Genomic DNA, 9,238 nt, shown 5'->3' with positions numbered 1-9,238 from the left:
CCGACAGTAAGGACCTAAAGAATTGTACAGCTCAGATGTTGATGGACAGAAGCTACATGAAGAAATTTTGGACTGCAGAATGCTGCTATCAACTCGGGTCAACATAAAAATATCAAGACCTAAAGAGCTTCTCGAATTTACTCTTCAGCATGGAGTTGAGAGTCTTCCCCAATCTTTGTATTGCTATTCAGATAATGCTAACCATAGCAGTTCCCATCGCCAGTGGTGAGAGACTTCATGGATCTAGGCAGATTCTGTGATCTTGTGTGAAACTGTGTCGAGAGCCTTCTTACAGTCCAAGATAATGCAATGTACCCACCACTCTCTCTCTCTCTCCCTTCCTCCCTCCCTCTCTCTCTCTCTCTCTCTCTCTCTCTCTCTCTCTCTCTCTCTCTCTCTCTCTCTCTCTCTCTCTCTCTCTCTCTCTCTCTCTCTCTCTCTCACTCTCATCTTACTTCTGTCACCTTGTCTTAAAACTCTAGTAGGTTTGTGATAAAGGATTTCCCTTCCCTGAAACCGTGCTGGTTATCATGGTCAGCTCGTTCCTTTCTAGGTGCTCTACCACTTTTCTGCTGATAATCTTCTCCATCACTATTCATAATATGTATGTCAGTGACACTGGCATGTGCTTGAATGATGTCTGTCTCCCTTCTTAAAAACTGGGACTACATTTGCAGTCTTTCACACCTCAGTTAGTTGCCCTGTTTCGACAGACATATTAAAGATTGTTGTTAGGGGTACACACAATGCCTCTGCTCCCTCTCAGGGCCCATGGAAATGTTGTCTGGTACCACCGCCTTGGAGGTATCTAGTTCACTTAGCAGACTCATCACCTAACCCTCGGTTGTGTGTCAAGTACTCATTGGTGAACTTCACCATACTAGGTTTCTGGAAATAAATGGTATAAAATACCGACACAACAGAAATATAAACACATATGCAGTATAATGTGATCCTTTATTGACAACGTTTCGCCCACACAGTGGGCTTTTACAAGTTACAAACAGATCTACCTGTGGTGGAAGGTACGCGAGTATTTATAGTCAGGTTCAGAATGTTGTGGTCAGGTGGAGAATGCTGCATCTGATGATGTACCGAGTGGGGTTATAGAGTCTAAAATCTTGGGTAGCTTGGAAGGGAGATTGGATAAGTTTGTGAGCAGACCTTCTGCAGTATTCTTCCATTCCTATGTTCTTATGTGGGATAGCGATGAAAAAGTTTCTTGGCAAGTGGTTCAGCTATGTTATAGAAGCCATTGTTCTATTCCAGCCAGCGAATTCATCGACCTTGTTGAACTATGTGTTTGCTTTACGTGTTTCTCTTTCGAAAATCACCTCTTTCAACAGACTTTGGACTACCCATGGGTTCGCCACTCAGTGCAGTCCTGGCGAACCTATACATGGAACATCTGGAAGCCGAGCGTTTCTCCACCATTATTCCTTCGTCTGTCACCTGGCTCCGTTATGTTGACGACATTCTCCTCATAACTCCTAGACGCTTCAACGTTCAAGCTCTCCAAGACAAGCTCAACCAGGTCGAGCCCTCAATCCAGTTCACACCTGAAGAAGTCGACAACACTCTTCCTTTCCTTGAAGTTATTCTCTGCAAAGCTGACTATTACAAACCAGGAGTCCAAATGGCCTGTTATCCTGGGTGTAAAGGGAGCAAAATAAACACAGCAGAAAACTTTTGACTTATATTATCCTTCACCAATTTAGAACAGCAGTATGTACACTATATACACTATGTACAGTGATAGGTATTAGTGCACTCCACGGTAAGCAAGGCAGAATAGAAGCCACAAGAGAGCAGACCGTGCTTCAACCAGCTCTAGAATGGGAATGACAAGGGCAGGCAGGAGAGTGGTACCCACATAACCTCTGCGATTGCCAAAACCATCTTCTTATTAGCTGGAACCTGGTTACTAGTTGAACGACGGGGCCCCATCGTCAACTCTCAGTCACCTGGTTAGCTGGTTAAGAACATAAGAACATAAGAACGAAGGAACACTGCAGCAGGCCTACTGGCCCATGCGAGGCAGGTCCAAGTCTCCTACCGGCTTAAGCCAATGCACCCAACCTAGTCAGGTCAGGTCACATTGACTTAAGGGAGGAACATGGCAACCAACCTGGTAGCATAAGCTATCAGGTCCAACTCACACCCACCCACATCCACTCATGTATTTATCCAACCTATTTTTAAAGCTACACAACGTTCTGGCCTCTATAACTGTACTTGGGAGTTTGTTCCACTCATCCACAACTCTATTACCAAACCAGTACTTTCCTATATCCTTCCTGAATCTGAATTTTTCCAACTTGAAACCATTGCTGCGAATCCTGTCTAGGCTAGATATTTTCAGCACACTATTTACATCCCCTTTATTTATACCTGTCTTCCATTTATACACCTCAATCATATCCCCCCTAATTCTACGTCTTTCTAGAGAGTGCAGATTCAGGGCTCTTAGTCTATCCTCATAGGGAAGGTTTCTGATACATGGGATCAACTTTGTCATCCTCCTTTGTACATTTTCCAGAGCATTTATCCATTCTGTAATACGGTGACCAAAACTGTGCAGCATAATCTAAATGAGGCCTAACCAAGGATGTATAGAGTTGAAGAACAACCTGAGGACTTCTATTATTTATGCTTCTTGATATGAAGCCAAGGATTCTATTAGCTTTATTGCGAACACTTATGCACTGTTGTCTTGGTTTCAGATTACTGCTAACCAGAACTTCTAAATCTTTTTCGCAATCCGTAATATTAAGATCCACATTATTTAGTTTATATGTGGCATGGTTATTGTCCTGTCCAACATTTAGAACTTTGCATTTGTCTATATTAAACTGCATCTGCCACTTCTTCGACCACTGCATCAGTCTATTCAAATCTTCCTGGAGTGCTCTAATGTCTTCGTTAGAATGAATTCGACGGCCTATTTTGGTGTCATCGGCAAACTTGCTGATGTCGCTCTTTGTGCCCTCATCTATGTCGTTTATGTAGATTGTGAACAGCATGGGGCCCAACACTGACCCCTGTGGAACACCGCTCGTGACGCTTCCCCTCTCTGATTTCTCCCCATTTATGCAAACTCTCTGCTGCCTATTTGTCAAGCATGCGTCTATCCAGGAAAAAATTTCTCCTCCTATTCCATGTGCCTTAATTTTCCTCAATAGTCTCTGAAGTGGGACCCTGTCAATAGCCTTACTGAAGTCCATATACACAATATCATATTCATTACCAAGATCTGCCTCCTCAAATACCTTAGTGAAAAAAGTTAATAAATTCGTAAGGCAGGAACGCCCCTTTGTAAAACCATGCTGAGATTCGTTGATTAATTTATGCTTTTCAAGGTGGCTACGAACTGCCTCGGCAATTATTGATTCCATAAATTTTCCCACTATGGAGGTTAGGCTTATTGGTCTATAGTTCGAAGCTAAGGACCTGTCACCTGCTTTGAAAATAGGTATCACATTTGCCATTTTCCATTTATCTGGCACCATGCCAGTTTGTAGTGATATGTTGAAAAGATTAGCCAAAGGTTTGCTAAGCTCCTCTTTACATTCCTTTAGAACCCTTGCATACAGTTCATCAGGGCCTGGGGATTTGTTAGGTTTTAATTTATCTATTTGCCTAAGGACCATGTCACTTGTGACCCTAATCGTGCACAGTTTATTATCGTCCTGTTCTACATAATTTATCATTTCTGGAATATCGCTGGTATCCTCCTGTGTAAAAACTGAGCAGAAGTATGTGTTAAAAATTCTACACATTTCCTTATCACTGTCAGTGAACTGACCCGAGGAACTTTTGAGTGGGTCTATCTTGTCCCTGATATTACTTCTGTATAACTGAAAGAATCCTTTTGGGTTAGTTTACCTGGAGTTTACCTGGAGAGAGTTCCGGGGGTTAACGCCCCCGCGGCCCGGTCTGTGACCAGGCCTCCTGGTGGATCATGCCTGATCAACCAGGCTGTTGCTGCTGGCTGCACGCAAACCAACGTACGAGCCACAGCCCGGCTGGTCAGGAACCGACTTTAGGTGCTTGTCCAGTGCCAGCTTGAAAACTGCCAGGGGTCTGTTGGTAATCCCCCTTATGTATGCTGGGAGGCAGTTGAACAGTCTCGGGCCCCTGACACTTATTGTATGGTCTCTTAACGTGCTAGTGACACCCCTGCTTTTCATTGGGCGGATGTTGCATCGTCTGCCAAGTCTTTTGCTTTCGTAGTGAGTGATTTTCGTGTGCAAGTTCGGTAATAGTCCCTCTAGGATTTTCCAGGTGTATATAATCATGTATCTCTCCCGCCTGCGTTCCAGGGAATACAGGTTTAGGAACCTCAAGCGCTTCCAGTAATTGAGGTGTTTTATCTCCGTTATGCGCGCCGTGAAGGTTCTCTGTACATTTTCTAGGTCAGCAATTTCACCTGCCTTGAAAGGTGCTGTTAGTGTGCAGCAATATTCCAGCCTAGATAGAACAAGTGACCTGAAGAGTGTCTTCGATTCTCTTGCAACTTTAACCTCATAATCTCTTTTTGCTTTTCTAATTCCCTTTTTTATTTCTCTCTTTAACTGAATACATCGATTTCTTAATTGCCCCTCTCCTCTTTTGATTTGCCTATATATGCCTCTCTTTTGACCAATCAGATATTTTTATCTATTGTTCATCCATTTAGGATCATTTTTGTTTGATCTGATTTCCCTATTTGGAACATAATTTGACTGAGCATTTAGAACTATGCCATGGAAAGCGTCATATCGGCAACCATCACCACCTACCTGACCCTTAGTCAGGTCATTCCAGTTCAGCCCACCTAAGTAATTTTTCAGTCCTATGAAATCAGCCAATCGAAAGTCAGGGACAGAGACTTGATTGCCATTATTAGGGGAATTCCATGATATATTAAAACTGAGTGATTTGTGATCACTTTACCCAAGCTCATCATTAACCTCAAGATTATTAATTAGTGTTTCCCAACTGGCAAGAACCAAGTCAAGGAGGTTATTTCCCCTAGTTGGCTCTGTCACAAACTGCTTTAAAAAGCAATCCTGGATCGTATCAAGAAAGTCACGTGACTCTAAATTTCCTGTCAAATTGCTCCAGTCAATCTGTCTATAGTTGAAATCTCCCATTAGCACAACATTTTCGTATGTAGATACCTTACGAATTTCGTCCCATAGAAGTTTACTGCACTCCCTATCAAGATTTGGGGCCCTGTAAATCACACCCAAAATTAGTTTTTCTCGGCCCTCGAGAAGCTGTAACCAAACAGATTCAGTGGCTGTCGCTTCTAATTTTATATCTTGAACATTAAAATGGTATAAAATACCGACAGGTTGTTAGGTAAGACACATATGCAACGGTTAGGTATCTTTATTTCGAATAGAAGCAGAAGATACTTGAAGACGATGTAATCAGTCCATCACCCTTAAAGTTTTGAGGTGGTCAGTCCCTCAGTCTGGAGAAGAGCATTGGTCCATAGTATGAAACAATATGGAGATGAAGTGACAGGATGGAGCCTTATATAGCGCCAGGAGGCGAGACGCAGGTCACTAGAAAAGGTAAGAACGCAGATGTTGGGAGGTCAGGTCCCTCTCAAATCCAGCCGCTCCCACAAGCAGAGGTTGTCGAAGTTGATTGCAGGTCTGTACCAAGATACCCTTGTGTTGCAGTGTCTGACAGATTGAACATTAAAATGGTATAAAATACCGACAGGTTGTTAGGTAAGACACATATGCAACAGTTAGGTATAAAGGTTACGAATAAAGGTTACGTTCTCTTTGGATGCCACACTGACCATGAACTTCGTTTTAAAGTCTATCGAAAACTCACCAACCAAAACGATCTTCTCCGCTTCTACTCTCACCACGACACCAAAACTAAACGTGGTGCAATTATAGGCTTCTCATTCGCTGCCTGGATGAGGTAGAGTGCGGTCGTGCTTTGCACCCCTCTACTGTTTTCCCAGACGAGCTACTCAGTCAACAACATGGCGCCAGGTGTGCGCAGGAGTGTGAATACTGTGGGCATTGAACTCATTAGTGGGGCTTTAACGCCTAAGTCAGTCGATGTGTTATTGCCCAAAATTATAAGAGAGACATACGGCATCAGAGACGAGGATTTGTATGGAGTGGCACTGAACGGTGCTTATAGAATATTCGTGAAAGTGCTAACTGCTCAAGTATACGAGGCGTTGGTGGATTGTTTCCAAGATGTCAGCATTAACATAACACCGGCAGTGAGGGTCAAGTCGACAGATGTGTCACGACGTTAATCGTGGGTCAAGCTCTGCAACGTGCGTTTTGAGGCTGATGAGGTAGATATTCGAAAGGTTTTCGAACTTTATGGAACTGTACATCTAGCCCAACCTGGCAAATGGGTGAAAGGAGCTTACACAGGATATCCTGAGGGTTCTTTCAATCTCAAGATGAAGCTAAGGCATCCTATACTCTCGTATGTATATCTCGAGGAGTTTAGAACCCCGGTAATGGTAGCATATGCTGGGCAGAGGCATACGTGCCGACTGTGTGGCGAATATGAACATATGGTGGCAGACTGTGGCAGGCGGAATATGACTCCTGGGCCGGCAAGGGGCGGAGCACCTGTCCATGAGAAACCGATGCCTGAGGAAGAACGGAGGCAAGGAGGAGGGCGTGGTCGCATGTGGAGCAAAGAGGTGATAGCTCCTCCTGTGGAATCGGAAGAAGTGGTGATCCATGAATCATCTGGTCCATGAACAGTACAGTTGTCAAGAGAGGAGGTGCAGGTGGGCGCAGAAGTGAAAGCTATTGAGGAGGAGTTGGAGACGGTGATACAAGCTATGTTACAGTCTACGGAGGTGGAGAGTCACAGTGAGCAGGAGCTTGGGATTAGGGCAGAAGGTGTGTGCGGGAGGGGGGAGGATCAGGTGGCACCTGTGATGGAGAGTGCGAGTACCATGGAAGAACATGGAGGCGGATTAAGGGTGGTAGAGGTGGAGGTCCATTGTGTTGGCTCCCAGGACTCAGATATGGAAACTGAAGGAGCTACAAGGAGCAGCAGCGTCAGATTCGGACGATGTTCTGACGCAAGGGCAAAGGCCAGGGAAAAAGACATGGGGTTATGGTACCCAGAGTGACTCTAAGAGAGGGTCACAACAGAAGGGAGGGGGATGGTTGGGAAGGAGGGTGGAGTATGTGGCAAAGGCAAAGCCCAGGGGAATGGTCTGAAAGGGAAGAGTCTTGACATGAGGTGGGGAGGGAAACCTTAAGCCGGCCTCAGGTGTGTAACAATAAATATTGAAGGTCTGTGTGATGGTGTTAAACGTGAGTGCTTCAGGATGTTTTTAAATAGGTACAAGGTTGACGTAGCTTTTGTGCAGGAGCACAATTTTAAGCTTGGTCGTGAATTAGAGGTGCCTGGGTATCAGGCTTATGTGTTGCCATCTGAGCATTTAAAAGGAGGAGTGGGCGTGTTGATCAGGGAGGCGAGCCCGTTTGTATTGCACAGGAAAGAGGAGAGGGAGGGGGGAGAGTATTACGTGTGGAAGGATGGTGGATGGGAGAGAAAGTGGCGTTTGTGAGTGTGTGTATGCCCCAGCAGAAAGTGACGTGAAAGTAAAGATGGATTTTGCGCGGGAGGACCTTGTATACTACCTACGCACGTTACCGTCTGTGGCGATTGTCGGGGGGAATTGGAATTGTGTAGTTAAGAGGGCAGACGTAGAACCCAGAGAAGCGGGATATTTTTCCTCAGTCTTGGGAAGCCTGCTTAGAGATCTTCATTTATGTGATGCTTTCGGGGGAGGTCTGTGGGAGGTGGAACATACGTTTATAAGACTGGGATATGCGGCTCGTTTGGACAGGTTATATTTATCTCAGAGGGTTTTGGTAGAGTCTTTTAAAACTATTGAGATGGTGTCTTCTGATCATAGGGCAGTATTAGTGGAGGTGGGGTGGGATGCTTTGGCTCATAGGCAGGGAAGTTATTGGAAACTGAACACGATGGTTTTGGTGGATAGGGAGGGAGTGGAAGGTTTTGCAGTATTTTCGGAACAGCTCTGTGCAGACAGAAGGACTGAGGAGGATGTGGTAGAATGGTGGGATAGTGTGGCTAAGGTAAGAATACGTCAATTTTATGTGAGGGAAGGTAAATGCATTAATCAATTGCGGTATGGTTTGTCAAATTATTTAGAATCTAGATTTCGGGATTGTTACGAGGTGGGGGCTGTGGCCGGGGTGTACCCAGTGGAGGATATACACATGCTGAAGGACAGGATAAGGGATTTGCAAGAAGAACGTTTTGCAGTGATACGGGTACAGGCGGGGTTGGACGAAGTACTCTGGGGCTACAAGCCATCGGCTTGTGTGCTGCGAGGACAGAAGGTACGACAGCAAACGACTACAATACCGGGATTGCAAGTCATTTCTTCGGTGGGGGGTTTTAGAGAGCGTTAGGTATTATGGGAAACCACGGGGATGAGTGCATATGCATATAGATGGTTTGAGGAATACGGGAAAAGTAGTGGGGTGGATGGCGAGGTTATTGGGCAGGTATGTGAGTATGTGCTATGCAAACTGGGGAGGAGTGATTGGGAGGCACTGGGTGGGGTCACTGAGGAGGAGGAAATATGGAGAGCCCTTATGGACATGAGGAAGGAAAGGCACCCGGGATCGATGGTCTACCAAGCAAATTTTATGTACAGCACTGGGGTCTGCTTAGGGGTTTCCTAGTAGAGTTAATGAATGCCATGAAGGAAGGAGGTAAGATGGGAGAATCACAGGCAACGGCGGTGGTGGTGTTGGGTACGAACCTCGACTCTGCCTCCATCCATTTTGTTGTCACGTGTTTCTTCATTTTATTTACTGATTATCCTGTCAGTTCTCTTTCCCACTGAACTTCATGCACGAAATTTCTCATGTCTGTGTAATTCCCTCTTTTGTAGTTTTGCTTTTCCCTTCCTACTCGTTCTGCTTCCTTCTCCACTTGTAACTCTACAATGTATTCGAAGCTCGGGACAGTGTGGTCACTATCTCCGAGGGGCCTTTCATAGGTGATGTCCTCAATGTCTGAAGTACTCAAGATAAATATGACGTCCATTCTTGCTGTTTCATCCTCTTCTCTCTTTCTGGTAGTGTCCCTAACATTTTGATGTACGAGGTTTTCAAGTATCCCCTTCATCATCTTAGTCCTCCACTTTTCTGGTTCCCCGTGCAGCTCCAGGTTTTCCCAGTCAATCTCCCTGTGAGTGAAATTA

The sequence above is a fragment of the Cherax quadricarinatus genome, chromosome 25 (assembly GCF_038502225.1).
Source record: "Cherax quadricarinatus isolate ZL_2023a chromosome 25, ASM3850222v1, whole genome shotgun sequence".
NCBI classification, from domain to species: Eukaryota; Metazoa; Arthropoda; class Malacostraca; order Decapoda; family Parastacidae; genus Cherax; species Cherax quadricarinatus.
Note: the sequence above shows the minus strand (reverse complement) of the source record.